Consider the following 18,811-nt stretch of genomic DNA (forward strand, 5'->3'; position numbering starts at 1 on the left):
GCACCCCCCACCTGGACTCCCCTCCCCCGCACCTCCCACCTGCACCCTGGACTCCCCTCCCCTGCACCCTCCACCTGGACTCCCCTCCCCCGCACCCCCCACCTGCACCCTGGACTCCCCTCCCCCGCACCTCCCACCTGCACCCTGGACTCCCCTCCCCTGCACCCCCCACCTGGACTCCCCTCCCCCGCACCCCCCACCTGCACCCTGGACTCCCCTTCCCCGCACCCTCCACCTGGACTCCCCTCCCCCGCACCCTCCACCTGCACCCTGGATCCCCTCCCCCGCACCCCCCACCTGCACCCTGGACTCCCCTCCCCCGCACCCCCCACCTGGACTCCCCTCCCCCATGGGGCTTACCATGCTAATTGGCCCCATTTGTCTTTTCCACCAGGCCAAGGACACCTTGAGGGCAGCACTGTGGTTTTTCCCTCTTGGCATCCCTAGATCTCAGCCTTGCACACACAGGGCCCACAAACGTTTGTTGAATTAATGAGTGATGGCAATTTTAATTAGAGTTTCTTTGAGTTTAGGTTGCAGATTAGAATCTTTAAAAAGATATTATACCAAATAATTTTTGACTATGAATGAATTTCAAACATCGTCAGCTGCAGTAATTAGTGTGAGAACTGAAATCCTCTTTCAGGACCCTTGGGGTCCTCTAAGAGGGAAATCCAGTTTGTTACTTGTAAGTCATCTCTTAATCATGTAATAGCAGGATATGTGATATTAGCGTCAGCTCTTCCATCTGTCCAGACCTGAGCCAAAGACGCCATGGGAAGAATTTGGAGCTGTGGTTCTTGAGACCTTGGGTATGTGGAAGTGGGCGTGGGAGTGGGAGTGAGGGCAGGAAGTGGAGGCGGGCAGGGGGCGGGACCAGACACACAGTAGGTGCTCAGTAAACTTGTAATGAGTGGGGAACAGGGGCCAGAACAGAAACTGTTGGAGAGAGGTGGGGGAATATGGGCCTGGAGGCATCTCAGAAGACATTCTGTGTGAATATGTCCTGATGCGTGACTTTATTTTTATTTTTTTGTTTTGAGATGGAGTCGTGCTGTGTCACCCAGGCTGGAGTGCAGTGGCACGATCTTTGCTCACTGCAGCCTCCACCTACTGGGTTCAAGGATGCTAACACACACACTTTCTCCTGCTGCAGCCTCCCGAGTAGCTGGGATTACAGGTGTGTGCCACCATGCCTGGCTAATTTTTGTATTTTTAGTAGAGAGGGGGTTTCACTATGTTGGCCAGGCTGGTCTCAAACTCCTGACCTCAGGTGATCCACCTGCCTTGGCCTCTCAAAGTGCTGGGATTACAGGCATGAGCCCCTGCGTCCAGCCTTTATTTTTTTGAGACAGGGTCTCAGTCTGTTGCCCAGGCCGGAGTACAGGGGCATGATCTTGGCTCACTGCAGCCTCTGCCTTCCGGACTCAAACAATTCTCATGCCTCAGTCTCCCGAGTAGCTGGGATTACAGGCACCCACCACCATGCCTGGCTAATTTTTGTATTTTTAGTAGAGATGGGGTTTCACCATGTTGACCAAGCTGGTCTCGAATTCCTGGCCTCAAGTGATCCGTCTGCCTCACCTCCCAAAGTGCTGGGATTCCCGGCATGAGCCACCGCACCCAGCCTTGATGCATACCTGAAAGGTTAGAGCATGTTAAGAGTAGATTAGTTTGGACCATGACACGTGTCACTGTCATAGACAAACGACACAAGCAAGACATGCTGACCAAAACTGGTTCACGTTTGTAGAACAGGTTCTCTTTCTCCCTCTGCGGGCTCTGATGGTTCCAGGGCACCCATTTCCCCAGACTGTGGGAGGCGCTGTGCAGAACCTGAGCGTCAACGGTCCCCACCACACAAGCTCCACAGGGCGCAGACAGCGCGTGTGTGGATGGAGAGGTGCATGGAGCCTGCTGGCCACCTGTCTTGGAGATGAGCTCTTTGCTCCTCGGCAATTTGGTGATGCTCAGGCATGGGATGTGTGATGAGCAGGGAGGTGTCAGCCAGCCAGATTTTATTTTCAGCTTTACTTGCAATGTGCACCTTTCTCCCAGCTCCTCCATAATGAGCCAGACAGAATCTGCCTGGCGGCCCCGTGTGCAGCCTGGCGGCCCTGCGTGCAGCCTCCCGGCACATGGGCCTCCTTCCGTCCAAGTGGAGCTTTGAGTCTTTGCTTGAATCTTCTTACTCACTGGCTTCAGAATAGGCATCCGACTCATTAGCTTCAGGGAGAAGGAGTTGGGCGGGGGCCACTCACAAAGGCCTGGGAAGAGGAACCAGAGCCAGGGTCAGGATGGAGGGCTTGTCTTCCAGCAGAACCCATGTGAGGTGAGAGTGAGTTTTTATTCCAGTCTTTGAATACTGGAAATGAATCTCACCATCTGGAGGTGGCAGGGGAGAGGGGCCTGAAAGAAGTAAATTAAAATACTCAACTACAGAAAAACATCGGAGAAAAAAATCAAGACAAAAGCAAGGATGCTAACACACACACTTTCTCTGTTGGCTAAAACAGCGTTTTCACAGGGAGGCCTGCATCGTCTTTCTCTCAGGTTTCTTCCACGAGAGCCTCTAGTTAATCATCTAAAACCACCCTTCTAATGTCATGCTGAATCAGTCTCTTGAAATTTAGGACTGGAATTTTCTCAGCAAATATTTAACTAGAAAAACGAAATCCCGGCTTTTCTGTTCTCAGCAGTTTCGATGCAAGTTGCAAATTAAGAGACGTCTGGGCCAATATTTGATCTTTTCCCCCAAAGAAAATGATTTGCTTGCCATTCACTACATTGGAGGGAGGGATCCCCGGAAGTAACAAGGATGGTCTCCTTGCTCTTGGAGGGGGACTTTGGTAGTGTTTGGAGACCTCAGGCAGCAGCCAGACCTCCCCAGCACCTGGGCGGGATCCCTGTGAGCGCTGACTTCAGCAACTCTGATGGCCACGGGGTCTCTGGGGCAGAAGCCCCATGCCCAGCCAAAACAGGTGCTGCAGTGAGTGGGCCAGGTAGCCCTCATGGTATATGAGCACAGCTGTCCCTTGCTAGGCTGTCCCGGGCTGCCCCCAGTTCTAACTTGAGGCCCTAACCCCACGAGGGGTCAGTGGCTTAATATAGCCTCTCCATGGTGTTTGCACTTCAAAAGAGGTCTCTGTGAAATTATTCTGGAAGGGATTTCAGGGCCCCTGAGTGGGGATACATTTCAGGGCTAGGAGGAGTGGCTCCTCCAAGTTCCTGGCAGATGCTGCACCCTGCATTTCTGGGGAGGGCTGGGCCTGAGGCAGCTGCTGCCAGGGGCTGGGCTGGGCTGGGCTGGGCTGGTGGAAGGTGGGACTCTGTCTCCTGCAGGACCCTCCCAGTGGTCTTGCTTGGGACTGAACAGCTGGGGCTGGTGGGCCCTGTGGATGCCACGTTTACTGGTGCCCAGTTCAGACCTTGGACCTGTCCCCACCGTTGTAACGGCTTTCCCCAGCGGCTCCCCTTCTCTTGCCCTGTACCCCTGGATTTCTGGGCGGAAGGCCTGGGGCGTTCCTCCCTACAGGTGAGTCTGAAAGCCAGGGAGGAGTGTGGGAGCGCGTGGGAGCCTGGGAATGTTCTGTGCTCAGTGAAATTGACAGTTGTGCTCCTTTACCTGGAGGCAAGGGATATGGCATCTGAGCCTGTTGGTGCCAGTGCCTTTGTTGTTACACCTTTGCTCTTAAATAGGTACAAATTATTGGTATTAGAGAGCCTTGCAGCTCCATATCCTCATTAAGCCTCTGCAGTTAATAATTATTTTTCTCTCTGAAAGTATTGTTGTGAAAGAGCTGAGTAGACACGTGGAGACTGCAGGCCTCACTCTACCTTGGCAGGAAGATGGCGACCTGCACCCCCAACAGACAGCTGTGTGTCCTGGGCACAGTTCCTGAGCCTCTCTGGGCCCCACGTCTCTTGTCACTGGGGTAGCAGAATCTGCTCTGCCTCCCTGGGTAGTTGGAGAGGCAATAGCAGATACTGAGAGCAAAGACTTACGTAGCTCTTGCAATCCTCAGTGGTCTCCAGGAGGCAGGAAATCCAGTTACCTGGTTTTAATGATGAGGAAACCAAAGCACATAGAGGTTAAGTGACTTGCCCAAGGTCACAGAGGAAGTGGGTGGCAGAGTGGGATTGTCAGGGAAAGCACCTTGAACGGAAAACCTGTGGGCTGCCACTGCACTCCAGCCTGGGTGACAGAGCGAGACTCCATCTCAAAAAAAAAAAAAAAAGTCAGGAAGAGCATGTTTCCATAAAGAGGGTGTGCTCAACTGTGAGGACCACGCCCTAGACACCCAGTGAGGCAGGTCTCATAGTTTGTGGCTTATGTTAATGTCTCATCATTAATTTTTTAATAAGGTTCTTTTTAAAGTCCTTGTTTTTAATGTAATCAAAATCATAGTTTTTTTCCTTTATGATAGTGTTTTGTATATCATGTTTAAGAATTGCTTACCTATATCAAGATCATAAACATGATTTTGAATGATCTTTGCTAAAATAGGCTTTGCCTTTCCTGTGTAAGTCCTTAGTTCACCTGGAATTGATGTTTGTGCTTGGTGTGAGGTAGGGATCTAGTTTCACTTTGTCTGCCATGTAGACAGCTGAGTGGCTTGGGACCATGTGTGGGAATGCTTCTCTTTCCCGGTTGCCAACTCTGTGTGTGTGTGTGGACCTGTTTCTGGGCTCCATCTTCTGTCCGTTGGTCTGTTGGTCTGCTCCATGCCAGCACTCCTTTGTCTATATGTTATAAGTCCTGACATCAGATAGAGCTTGTTCCCCTCCCCTGTTCTCCAGGGGTGCCTTGGCTATTCTTGACCTATTGGTCTTCTGTAGAGATTAGAGAATCATCTTGTGAGTTCCCTGTGAAGGACCCTGTAGATAATTTTTTTTTTTTTTTTTTTTGAGATGGGGTCTTGTTCTGTCACCCAGGCTGGAGTGCAGTGGCGCAAGCTCAGCTCACTGCAACCTCTGCCCCCTGGGTTCAAGTGATTCTCGTGCCTCAGCCTTTTAAGTAGCTGAGTTTACAGGCGTGTGCAATCCCGCTCTGCCACCCACTTCCTCTGTGACCTTGGGCAAGTCACTTAACCTCTATGTGCTTTGGTTTCCTCATCAGTAAAACTGGGTGATTGGATTTCCTGCCTCCTGGAGTCCCCTGAGGATTGCAAGAGCTATGTAAGTCTTTGTTCTCATTATCTGCTATTGCCTCTCCAACTACCCAGGGAGGCAGAGCAGATTCTGCTGTAGCTCATGGCCCTTCCTTTATCTTCAGGGCCAGCAGCATAGAATCCCCTGACTTCCTCTGTCCCCATAAGCTCTTTCTTCCACTCTTCCTCCCTTCTCTGCTTTTAAGGATCCTGTGGCCACACTGGGCCCACCCAGATCCTCCAGGATATTCTCTTGGGTTAAGGTCACTGGTGAGCCACCGTACCCCTGTGCCATGTGGCATAACACCGTACCCCTCAGGATTGAGACATGGACCTCTTCTCGGGAGGTGAGGGGGAGACATTATTTTGTCTACCACACGTGGCCATGGCCAAGATTTATAAAAGTCAGCTGGGTGCAGTAGCTCATGTCTATAATCCCAACACTTTGGGAGGCCGAGGCTAGTGGATCACCTGAGCTCAGGAGTTTGAGACCAGCCTGTTCAACATGGCGAAACCCCATCTCTACTGAAAATACAAAAATTAGCCAGGCGTGATAGCACATGCCTGTAATCCCAGCTACTTGAGAAGCTGAGGTAGGAGAATCACTTGAACCCAGGAGGCGGAGGCTGCAGTGAGTTGAGATCATGCTACTGCACTCCAGCCTAGGCAAGAGTGAGACTCCGTCTCAAAAAAAAAAAAAAAAAATTTATAAAAGTCCAAATAACTGGGGCAGCGTGGGGTCGCCATGGTGGAGCTGCAGCAGCTGCAGGTGCAGGAGGCAGTGGACTCCATGGTGAAGAGTCCAGAGGGAGAGAACATATGGAAGATACAGGGTTTCATGTTCCAGTGCAGCACCAGCTGTTGTGAGGACAGTCAGGCCTCCATGCAGCAGGTGCACCAGTGCATTAAGTGCTGCCATGTGCCCCTGGCTCAAGCCCAGGCTTTGGTCACCAGTGAGTTGGAGAAGTTCCAGGACCGCCTGGTCCGGTGTACCATGCATTGCAACGACAAAGCCAAATATTCAATAGATGCTGGAGTAAGGAGCTTCAGGTGAAGCAGAAGCTGGACCGTTGTGTGACCAAGTGTGTGGATGACCACATGCACCTCATCCCAACTATGACCGAGAAGATGAAGGAGGCTCTCTCATCCATTGGGAAATAAAAGTTTTTGCCAGTGGCCATCGGGGCCGAGGACAAGAATATATTTTTTATAAGGAATTGGGAATTTTAGTCTTTTTTTTTTTTTTTTTTTTTAGACATGCTCTTGCTCTTTTGCCCAGGCTGGAGTGCAATGGTGTGATCTCAGCTCACTGCAACCTCCGCCTCCCAGTTTCAAGCTGTTCTTCTGCCTCAGCCTTCTGAGTGGCTGGGACTGCAGGCGTGCATCACCATGCCCAACTAATTTTTGTATTTTTAGTGGAGACGGGGTTTCACCATGTTGGTCAGGCTGGTCTCAAACTCCTGACCTCGTGATCCACCTGCCTCGGCCTCCCAAAGTGCTGGGATTACAGGCATGAGCCACTGGACCTGGCCGGAATTTTAGTCTTTTAAGCAAAGTTTATGAATGAAGAAATGAAGGATGGCCATAAGTGTAAGGCTTATGTCACTTGCTTCTGGACACTGGTTCTTTTATGTTTTAGTCCTAAAAAATGAAATGGAAAAAAGTGGTGCTAAATTGGGTCAGAGATATTACAGGAGAGTTTTAGAGCTTATATTTCCTGGGCCAGTGCTTGTCCTGGCAGTAAGGATCTCCCCTGTAACAAGCCAGAGCCCTCCAAGGTACCGGACTCTTCTTACTACACAGGTACCAACAGGCTGCCAGGTTAGAGTTGGTGGAGTTTGAGGAGAGATATTTCCTCTTCGTTGCCAACATCCTGTTTACCAGGAGTGTCTCCACATCATTTTCCATAAGCTGTGAAACAAAATCCATGAGGTCATTCACTTAGAAGGAAAAAAAGTTTTCTGTGTCTTTGTTTTCCTGATTTTGTGTAATTTATACAAGGTCATACAAGTTGATTTTAAGATGTGGAATTGGGAGGGAGACTCGTTTGGATACGAACTTTGAAAGGTTCCTGCCGGGGGTGGTGGCTCACGCCTATAATCCCAGCACTTTGGGAGGCCAAGGTGGGCAAATCACGAGGTCAGGAGATCGGGACCATCCTGGCTAACACAGCAAAACCCCGTTTCTATTAAAAATACAAAAAGAAATTAGCCAGGCGTGGTGGCGGGCGCCTGTAGTCCCAGCTACTCGGGAGGCTGAGGCAGGAGAATGGCGTGAACTGGGAAGCGGAGCTTGCAGTGAGCCGAGATGGCGCCACTGCACTCTAGCCTGGGCGACAGAGTGAGACTCCATAAAAAAAAAAAAAAAAGAAGTTTGAAAGGTTCCTTGTGGATCCCCATTTCTGGTCATCAGGATGTGGATGTACATTTCTTAAAATTATGACGTCTGCATCTTTCAGCCTGGAGACCGTGCAAAAACATGAGAGGCGATGACACACTAATTATGGGAAGCAGGATTACTGGCTGATGGGCCCTGAGGCTGTATGTAGCAAAATGACAGGACAATCTTTGCAGTAACACTTTGCCCATGAAGAGAAGGGGGTTTTGATTGTGATATATACTAGTATATAGGAGTGAACAGTAAAAGAGGAGCATTTGGCTACTTGATTATAACAGAGTTATGAAGTACTGGATTTGGAAAAACCTGGTTTTTATAGAACAGATGGAATGAAGACCTAAACCTAGCATTGCCTACTTAGCCCTCTGAATTAACAGAGTCCAGTCGAGACAAACCCCTGGCAACAGGAAGTTCAAGGGAGAAAAAGGAAGCGACTTGGGCTAGGATGAGCTGACTCCCTGAGAGCAAAGGAGAGGCAGCCCCCGTTACCAAATGCCATTTCTTCCTGGGGCTTTCGTAGCTTGCAGTGTTCCTGCCCCGGCATGGCACTTTACTGTTTTGATAGCAACCTCATTGTATTTTCACCAGCTAATTACTTGAAATGATAAGACAACCTGTCCATTTGCTGCTTCCCGGCTGTGATATATTTTCCTAGTGGTTTGGCTTTAAAAATAAATAAGGTTTAATTTTCTACGCCTCCCCTCCCCCCCAAAAAAAGTCTAGATAACCACAAAAAGTCTCAGCTCACTATCCGTGGCCCCTGGAACCCGGCATCTCCTGCCCAGTTGTGGTCTCCGGCTCCGTGATGACCTCGCGGGGGACATGGCTGCAGTGCCGGTTCAGCCACCACGGGAAGCTTTTTCCCAAAGACGAGGCGTCTGCTTGAGGCACATGTGGAGTGGCAGGGGCCAGGGCAGGGCCCAGACAGTTTCCCCCTGGCAGCCGCTGCCGCCTTTTTGCACAGGAGGGCCTTCGGACTCAGGGATAGGAGCGGCTTGACGCCAAAAAAACAAAAAAACCAAAACAAGCTTGTTGGTCACTCAGCATCTCCCCACGGGAGTTCCTGGCACTCCCCAACAAGGGGTTCCTGAACAAGGGTTCAGACATTTGGATTCCTGTTCAGCAAACAAATGCCTTCAGATTGTTCTGTGAGGACTTGAAGCAAAGCAGAGACAATGGAAAGTCCCTGATAAACTCCGGGTGTTTGATCCCTGTCCCTAGAGATGAGTCAGCATTGCAGAGGCACTGCTGACAAGCATGGGGGTCGGTACAGACCTGAGTCCAGCAGGTCATGTTGGAGAGAGAGAAGCTCCCAGGATTCAGCAAAACTCTGGGAACATCTGTCGGCAGATGCTGCACCAGCCGCAGGTGTGAGCGTGCGGGAGTCCGGGCAGCGAGAGGAGGAAGATGGAGAGAATGGCACAGGGACACGCAGAGGGGGGCCGAGGGTCACCTGCTGCTCTGGCCACTGAGGTGGCTGGATGAGGAGTGTAGCTGGGTGCTGGATGGCACTTTTAGACCTGGAGCCTGGAATGTTCCAGACTGGCCCTGGTCGTTCCTGACTCCCTGGGCCTACGGTGAGCAGTGGCTGAAAAACCTGAGAGCTCTGAGCAGGACCTGCTGCAGGGCTGGGTTGGGCTGGTTGCTGTGTCTGCTAAAACATCTCATCTTCAGCTGGGCGCAGTGGCTCACACCTATAATCCCAGCGCTTTGGGAGGCTGAGGTGGGTGGATCACAAGGTCAGGAGTTCAAGACCAGCCTGGCTCTACCAAAAATACAAAACAAAACAACAACAAAAAAATTAGCTGGGCATGGTGGCTGGCGCCTGTAATCCCAGTTACTAGGAAGGCTAAGGCAGGAGAATCGCTTGAACCTGGGAGGCGGAGGTTGCAGTGAGCCGAGATTGCGCCACTGCACTCCAGCCTGGGTTACAGTGCGAGACTCCATCTCAAAAAAAAAAAAAAAAGTTCTCATCTTTATTGTCCACAGCTCTCTTCGGCTGGCAGTGGCTCGTGGACACATCGGGCCCGGGAACATATGGTTGTCCCCTGGCAGGTGCTCAGGGCCGTGCTGTCGTGCTGGAAGGCATCATTCAGCTCAGAACCAGGCGCCCACTTGTTCTTTTAAATTTGCTTTGTCGTTTAATCTTTGCCTCGGGGAACTTGGCCCATTTTTCCAGGACGGGGACAGAGAGGTGACTTTCTGGTTCTGGCAGGGAAGAGCGAGGCTGGAACGGCTCCCCATTGGCCCAACCCGTGTCGCTCTCGGGGCCCAGCTGGCAGGGGAATGCCCCAGACAGCACTTTTGGGAGGCACAAAGGCCCGAGTGGTCTGGCATAGCCGGGTGCTGAGCCAAGGAGCCTTGAGCTCTGTGCTTCCTGGGCTCCTGGTACCTGCTGAGAGTCTCAGGCCGGAAGGGGTCCAGAGGTTTGGATCATCATTTCCGAGGGTGGGGTTGTCAGCTGGTGCGCTGCTGCCCTGGCAGACGTTGTCCGGAGACGTGTGTGGTCGTCACAGCCTGGGGTGGGGGTGCTGCTGACATCCAGTGGGTGGAGGCCAGGGATGCTGCCCAGCATCCTCCCAGCGGCTGGCACCCCACAGAGAGTTTTCCAGCCCCCACAAGAGTCAACAGTGCTGCCATGGGGGAACCTGCCCTGCAAGCCGAAGCCCGGGGGTTCCTCCCTTTTCTTATCTTAAAGCAGGCTTGGCCAGGCACCATGGCTCAGGGCTGTAATCCCAGTACTTTGGGAGGTAGAGGCAGGTGGATCATGAGGCCAGGAGATCGAGACCATCCTGTCCAACATGGTGAAACCCCATCTCTACTCTAAAATACAAAAAATCAGCCTGGTGTGGTGGCACACACCTGTAGCCCCAGCTACTCGGGAGGCTGAGGCAGGGGAATCGTTTGAACTTGGGAAGTGGAGGTTGCAGTGAGCCGATTGTGCCACCACGCTCCAGCCTGGTGACAGAGCAAGACTCCGTCTCAAGAAAAAAAGCCAAAAAAACCAAAAAAACCAAAACAGGCTTGTTGGTCACTCAGTGTGTCCCCACGGGAGTTCCTGGCACTCCCCAACAAGGGGTTTCTTGTGGTCAGACGTTTGGATTCCTGTTCAGCAAACGAATGCTTTCAGATTGTTCTGTGAGGACTTGAAGCAAAGCAGAGACAACGGAAGGTCCCTGATCAAACTCCGGGTGTTTGATCCCTGTCGAAGTCCCGGCTGGTGCCTTCGCTGCGGCTCGTGGGCCTCTGTGGGCTTCTCCCATGATATTTAGCTCATGGTGTAAACAGATGGCAACTTTGGCTCTACCCAAGCCATACTCAGCATCTTTAAGGTGGGGGAGTTGGTGTCTCCAGGGTTGGAAAGTGGCTTCCTGCTCTTAGGAGGAGAAGCGGTTCCGCGTCTTAGAACGTCTGTTCATTTCTGACTTCATTGACAGCTTGGTTTGAAGGAAATTGTTCTTGAAATACCCTTTAGAATTGCTTTCTCCTTTTGGACAACCTCACGCCAAAATGAGACAAAGTTTTACTAAGAATCAATTCTTAACTCTTTTTTCCTTTTAAAAAAATTGAGGTGAAACTCACATAAGATAAAATAACCACTTTATTTATTTATTTATTTATTTATTTAGAGACGGAGTCTTGCTCTGTCACCCAGGCTGGAGTGCAGTGGCGCGATCTTGGCTCACTGCAAGCTCTGCCTCCCGGGTTCACGCCATTCTCCTGCCTCAGCCTCCCGAGTAGCTGGGACTATAGGCGCCCACCACCATGCACGGCTCATTTTTTGTATTTTTAGTAGAGACGGGGTTTCACCATGTTAGCCAGGATGGTCTCGATGTCCTGACCTCGTGATCCGCCAGCCTCAGCCTCCCAAAGTGCTGGGATTCCAGGCGTGAGCCACTGCCCCAGCCAGAATTAACCACTTTAAAATGAACACTTCAGTGGCATTTATTACATTCATGATGTTGTGCAACCTCTCCCTCTGTGCAGTTCTAGAACATTCTCATCACCTGAGAAAGCCCCATACCCAGTAAGCTTAATCACTTCCGGTCCATCTTGCCCCTTGCTCTTGGCAACCAGCATGGCTTCTGCCTCTGTGGATTCTGAGTGTTTCCTATCAATGAAACCATGATTATGTGGCCTTTTGTGTCTGGCTTCTTTCACTTGGCAGAAGGTGTGTGAGTTTCACGCACGTTGTAGCCTGGTCAGTACTTCCTCTCTCTTTTTTTTTTTTGTTTGAGATGGATCTTACTCTGTTGCCCAGGCTGGAGTGAAGTGGCATCATCTCAGTTTACTGCAACCTCTGCCTCCCGGGTTCAAGCGATTCTCCCACCCCAGCCTCCTGAGTAGCTGGGGCCACAGGTGTGCACCACCATGTCCGGCTAATTTTTTGTGTTTTGGTAGAGATGGGGTTTCACCATGTTGCCCAGGCTGGTCTCGAACTCCTGAGCTCAGCAATCAGCCCACCTTGGTCTCTCAAAGTGCTGGGATTGCAGGCATAAGCCATCACGCCCAGCCTACTTCCTCTTTATGGCTGAATAGTATTCCATTGTATTATTGGAAGATACTGGGTTTGTCCATTCATACATTAGTGGATGTTTGGGTTTCCACTTTGGGTTATTGTGAATCATGCTGTGGTGAGCATTTATGTACAAGTTGTGTGGATGTATGTTTTCAATTTTTTTGAATTGCACCTGGGGATAGAATTCTGGGTAATGTGTTAATTCTATGTTGAACTTTCTGAGGAAGCAATCCTTAACTCTTAAATGAAAGTTCTGCCTCCTGACAAGAATGCACTTGCTCAGCGTCTCAGCCCACAACTTCTTTAGGCTGGGGTTGGGCTGGCCATGTTGGTGTGTGAACACACCTTCCTGGGGCACAGTGGGGCCTGTTATGATTTCAGGCTTCCAGAAGGTTCCATCAAGCAGAGACATGATGAGCTGCATTGGAATAACATGGAACAACTTAATAGTATTAAATCCTGAATTAGATTCTAACATCTGCCTTGGGATATGAGCTTTATTTTATACATGAAATCAGGAGAGAACATTTCTTCATCAGTGTTATCGAGGATTATGTGATTTTATCATAAATAATAAATGTGAGAGTGACATTGAGAAGGAGGTTTTAGGTGTCTTCGTAGCTTCATTTCTCCTCCTTTCTTTCCCCCCATTCATTCATTTATTTTTAGTTGCAATAAACCTTATAAAACGACCATCTTGGCCATTTTTAAGTGTGCAGTTTAGTGGCATTAAGTGCATTCACATTGTTGCACAGCTGTCACCACCATCCACCTCGAGAACTTCCTCATCTTCCCAAACTAGACTCTGTCCCCATTCAACACCACCTCCCCATGGCCCTCCCCTAGTCCCTGGCTCCCACCATCCTACTTTCTGTCTCTGTGGATTTGACTATTCTCGGAACCTCTCGTAAGCGGATGCAGACAGTATTTGTCCTTTTGTGACCGGCCTCTTTCACTCAGTGTGATATCTTCAAGGCTCATCCGTGTTGTAGCATGTGTCAGGGTGTCCATCCTTTTTAAGGCCTCCTTACTTCTTGTGCTACCTGAAGTTGGGTGTTTTCAGTAATAATAATGTGTAATGTTTATCCTGACTCATCTAATGCTGATGGTCTGGGCATGTGGTTCTTTCGTGCTGTCCTCCATATCTTGTGACAGAATAATTCTTGTCATTTCTAGGATTTTATAATTTAGGAGACGAGGAAGGATGTTAAATGAAAAAATGTGCCTTGGAAACAGAATAATGCGGCAAGATAAAATGGTGTATGTATTTGAAGATTGCGTATTTGATGCTCTAGAGGCTTTTCAGAGCTTTTAACATGCTCCTAATTTGCCTGTTGATGGGCTTCCCAGCGCCTGCCTGTGCGTTTCCATTTGGTCTGTGCTTGGCCATGGGAGAAGCGGTTTGCTGTTCTCAGCAGATCCCAGCAGCCTCCCCATCAAGTTAAGTGACTTGCCTGGGACTTGCAGCTTGGGTTCAGGGTGGATGACAGAGTGAGACTCTGTCTAAAAAAAAAAAAAGTAGAGAATAGAATAATGATCACCATAATCCAGGGAGGTGAGGAGGAAGAGGGGGTTGGAGAGAGATTGGTCAAAGAGTGCAAAGTTACAGTAGGATGGCAGGAATAAGTTCTGTTGCTCTATTGTATAGTAGGATAACTACGGTTAATAGTATTGTATATTTCAAAATAGCTAGAGGAAAGGATTTTGAACATTCTCACCACAAAGAAATGATAAATGTACAATTAATGGATATATTAAATACACTTATTTGAGTTTTACACAATGTCTAGGGGTCAGGACCAGGAACTGGGACCAGACACTGGGGCAGGGTCAGGGTGGGTGCTGGCTGCCGGGGGTGCTTGTCTGAGGCTAAGACTAGGTGGGACCAACAGGGGAGGACGTGTGAGGACACACCTGCAGCAACCCGAGGGGATGGCAGTGGTGGGGTTACAGGGTGCGGACTTGGATTCCAAAGAGGAGAAACCAAGGAAACCAAGGTGTGGGCTTCCTTGGGGTGTGAGAAGGGCTCCTCCTTCTCCATTGTCTAGCCAATGGCACAGGTGGGGACAAGAGGAATAAGAGGCTGGCTCTGCCCTCCCCACCCCTAACCCCGGGCAGAGCTGCGCCCTTTACCTTGACTGCAAGGCCAACACAGGACTTCGCTCCCGAGGCATCGTGAGCAGCACCTGGGCTTTTCTACAGTCCAGCTTGCTGGAGACGCTCGTGCTGGTATGAGACTCTGCTCTCCTGGGTCCGAGGCTCACTCCTCCTCTCATGGCTTGACATCCTGCCATGCACTACGCACCCAACCCTGAAAGCACGTGTCCCCTTGTTCCTGTCAAGCGAACCTGCATTCGTGAGACACAGGTCCTAGGTTATTGCCCAGAAAGGAGAAAAGCCAGACGCCCTCAGGTAGCAGGATCAACACATCGCACCTGTTGTCTGACCCCAATCTGGCCTCTAAAACAAAACAAACCAAACCCGGAAGAGGGAGAGATGTACACAACCACTTCAAAGTTCCCTGGCTTTGCATGGGAGCCACCAGGAGCCACCAAGCAGGGCCCTCCCTGCCTGCTGTGAAGGCCTCGGGAAGGACAGGCCCGTACCCTGTGTCTCTTACCGGCTGGACAGCAAGCAACGCCCTGTGGATGTGACCACAGCTGGCCACGGGGGATGACTCTGGACCCTGAGGGCATCATGAGCTGCCCCAGCCAGGCCTCGAGGGGCACTCGTGATGGGAGAGTGGAGGAGCCTCCCAGGCTATGGTACACGGGGTGGTGACGGAGACCACAGTGAGCCAGTGGGCCCCTGCTTCCCTCCCGGCACTGGCTGCGTCTCCAGCTGCCTGTGGCTCCATCTCACAGGGTCATCCCCAAGGCCCCGGATGTTTTAGAAGCTGGCCTTTCCTCCTCCATGCCCTCAGCAGACCCTCCCATGCCAGGACTAGGGTCCTCTCGGACCATCCCCTCTGTCATCCCGTCCACCATCGGTGGGGACTTGGCCTCAGGTTATTCGGGGCCCTGCCGCTCAGCCCGAGTCACCTTACCAGGCACATTCAGCTTCCTTGTGCCTTGGTGTCCTCACCTGTCAAGGGGCCAGTGATGGTTCCTCGTGGTGCGTGGGTCCCGTCCACGCCTCTGTGGACATTTCCCCTTCAGCCACCCCACTGCCCTGCACCAAGAGCCCACGAGGCTGGCGGCAATCGGAGGTCCACCCACCTCCTGCCTCCATGCCCATATCTCCCTGCTACTCTGCATTCCTGGGGTCGATTTATGTCCCCCCAAAATTCACATCCACCTGGAACCTCAGAGTGGGATGTTATTTGGAAATAGGCCCTTTGCAGCTGTAATTGAGGTGCTGACCTGAGGGCGTACTGGCTTCCGGTGCGGTGAACAGAAGACAGAGGCGTGACAACACAGGGAGAGCCATAGCCACTTGCAGAGGCAAAGGCCAGATGGGTGTGCCTGGGAGCCAAGTAATGCCAAGGACTGCTGGACCCCCAGGGAAGGGGGCCCAAAGCAGACCCTCCCCTGAGCCTCCAGGAGGAACCAGCCCTGCCAACACCTGAATTTCAGATCCCTGGCCTCCAAAACAGAGAGAACGAATGTCCCGTATTGGTGGCGCAGTAGTGGCCTTTTGCTCCCGCGGCCCCGGGAACTGACTCCCCTGCTCCCCACGCCTTGCCGGCCTTGCTGCTTTTCATGTATTGCGCTCCCAGGAGAACTGTTCCCTCCACTTGGTGTGGCAAACTCCATTCTTACTAGGAAACCCACTCCCCTGACTCCTGGGGCCGTCCAGCATCGGCTGCGCTGCTCTTCACCCACAGCCGCCGATCACCTGCCACCGAGTCTTGGAACTGTGGCACTCCCCCCTGCCCCCTGAGGGCTGCCTGCTCCTTGAAGGCCATGATATGACCTCTGCCCCCACTGCCCCACAGCCTGAGCCCACCATGGGGAACACGATCGCGGATGACCATTATCCAACTGCAAAGTCTTTCACGGAAGTGAGGGGGACTGGACAGGTCCCAACCTCCATGAAGACCCAGAAAGTTCCTTCCCATGACGTGGTTCAGGTTTGTGCAGCACCTGCTGAGGAGGGCCCTGCAGCCTCGCGCTCTGCCATCTGCTCTGTCTCCTTCCCACGTCTCAGCCACAATGAGGTGACTCACCCTTCCCGGGAAAGCAGGGGATGGTACTTGATCACTTTTGAGGTGCTGCAGAGCCGCTCCGGGCCTGGGAGGAATGCCCGGAGCGCGGGCAGAGGGAGTGCTGGGCGGGCTCTGTGCCTGCCAAAATCAAGCAGACCCCAAACTGTGACCCGTACTCACGCACAGAAATAAAACCACGGGCGACAGTGTGAGGCTGAAAGTCATCATCACCTAAAGGCCACAGACCGTAGCCCCTGAAAACTGTACAGGTCCCAGACCCAGGGAAGGCTAGAAGCCACCACGGTGCAGGGGAGCTGTGTGGTGTGGGGTTCTGGGACAGGAGAGGACAATGGGTGGAAACGAGGGAAATCTGCAGAAGGAACGGGCTTCAGTTAATAACATGTCAGTACCGGCTCACTCCTTATGACAAACGCTGAGGCCAGGTGCAACAGCTCACACCCCTGAATCCGAACACTTTGGGAGGCTGAGGTGGGAGGATCGCTTGAGGCCAGGAGTGCGAGACCAGCCTGGGCAACATCACAAAGCCGCACCTCTAGATAAAACAAAAACAGAAAACCCAGCCAGGCATGGTGGCATGCTCCTATAGTCCTAGCTTCTCAGGAGGCTGAGGCAGGAGGACCACTTGAGCCCAGGAGCTCAAGGCTCAAGGTTGCAATAATCACACCCCTGCATTCCAGCCTGGGCAACAGAATGAGACTCTGTCTCAAAACAAGCAAGCAAAAGACCCCCAAACCTACTGTGCTAATGTAATAACATAACTAATAGGGGCCTGGGTGTGGGATCTCTGGGAACCTTCTGTATTAGTAATTTTTTTGTAAATCTAAAACTGTTTCAAAATTAAGTTTAAAAAAAAAAAATCAGCAACGCAGACAGAACTACTGTCAACAGTGCCGATAGCTCTCTTGGCTCACGTAGAAACATTTTTTGTTTTGTTTTGTGTGAAAGAGTAACTCCTTCCTTTTTTATTTTCATTTTTCTTTTTTTTTTTTTTTTTTGAGATGGAGTCTTACTCTGTCACCCAGGCTGCAGTGGTGCCATCTTGACTCACTGCAACCTCCGACTCCCAGGTTCAAGTGATTCCCCTGCCTCAGTCTCCCAAGTAGCTGGGATTACAGATGTGCACCACGATGCCCCACTAATTTTTGTATTTTTAGTAGAGACGGGGTTTCGCCATGTTGGCCAGGCTGGTCTCGAACTCCTGACCTCTGGTGATCCACGCACTTCGGCCTCCCAAAGTGCTGGGATTACAGATGTGAGCCACTGCGCCTGGCCTATTTCTTGTAACCTAACATCATGTTGTTTTGATCTATCTCTGCCAAAAACGGAGGTTTGTGCTACTGTGTGGTTTAGCTGCGTCATATTCCATTGTGGGGATAGGCTGTGCTTGGCTCAGCATTCCTGTACTGGTGGCGTTTAGATGTGTGTGTCTGAAGGCTTAAGCTGCAGGTTGGTTCAAAATCCAACCCAGACTACTTAAGTAAAAAGCAAATTCACCGTGGCCGGGTAACCTGGGCAGGGCCGTGGTCTTGAAGGAAATTGATGTTAGGATTAATATTAAGGCATTCCTCGTGTTCTCTTGCACACTTCACAGTCGTTAGTATTCAATGCTATTTTCTGTCTGTTGCGTCATCGTTTTGTGCCTGAGTGAAGATAGATGTCCCTAGAATATGGATCCTTGTTCCGGGGTGTTTCTCTGTGCTGTGCCTTCCTGGGCTGCCCCCAGGAAGGCCCCAGTGCTGCAGCCTCCACCCAACGTGTGGGGGTCAGAGTAGCTCAGGGCACCCCAAGAAGGCCTGGGCTTTTAGCTTAAAATCAGTACGGCCTTTACACATTGGTCCAGAACAAACACATCCATGTGTGGTTTAAGATAAAAGCATGTTTCATAACGACTGCCACGAGGAAGTAAACAGTACCCTATCTGTATTATTGTAATGGACATTAAAAAAGAAAAGCAAGCCAAACAGGCACAAAAAAATAGCTTACATGAAAAAATGGAGTCTCATTATGCTGTTTGTGTAAATGTTGATGTTGGAGTTAGAGCGATACCATGCTTCTCTGGCCCCTTTGCCTCTCCCTCCCTCTCTCCCTGCTCCTCCCTCCTTCTGTTTCTTCCACAAATGTTTATCCAGTGGCTCTGAGTGCCAGGAGCTGTTCTAGAGGTGACGGGTGCAGCAGGGACAAGACCTACAGGCTCTGGGTCCTCAGGGACTCATGGGGAAAGAAACAGATGTAGTAAACAAATAAAAAAATCAGAGCCCTAGGCCGGGTGCAGTGGCTCACACCTATAATCCCAGCACTTTGGGAGGCCGAAGTGCGTGGATCACTTGAGGTCAGGAGTTCGAGACCAGCCTGGCCAACGTGGTGAAACCTTGTCTCTACTAAAAATACAAAAATTAGCAGGGCGTGGTGGCGCACGTCCGTAATCCCAGCTACTTGGGAGACTGAAGCAGGAGAATCACTGGAACTCAGGAGGCAGAGGTTGCGGGGAGCCAAGATCATGTCATTGCACTGCAGCCTGGGCAACACAGCGAGACTCCATCTCAAAACAAACACACAAACAAAAAACAACAAAACAAA

The 18,811-nt window shown here is 51.1% G+C and overlaps 1 protein-coding gene and 1 pseudogene across 2 annotated transcripts in view; both read left to right on the plus strand.

The window, feature by feature from the left end:
• The window catches only part of CELSR1 (cadherin EGF LAG seven-pass G-type receptor 1), a 190,015-nt gene that overhangs the window by 58,966 nt on the left and 112,238 nt on the right, over window positions 1-18,811 (plus strand). The window lies entirely within an intron of this gene.
• Window positions 5,788-6,416, plus strand: LOC107000693 (protein FAM136A pseudogene; annotated as a pseudogene).

The sequence above is a fragment of the Macaca mulatta genome, chromosome 10 (assembly GCF_049350105.2).
Source record: "Macaca mulatta isolate MMU2019108-1 chromosome 10, T2T-MMU8v2.0, whole genome shotgun sequence".
Lineage (NCBI taxonomy): Eukaryota > Metazoa > Chordata > Mammalia > Primates > Cercopithecidae > Macaca > Macaca mulatta.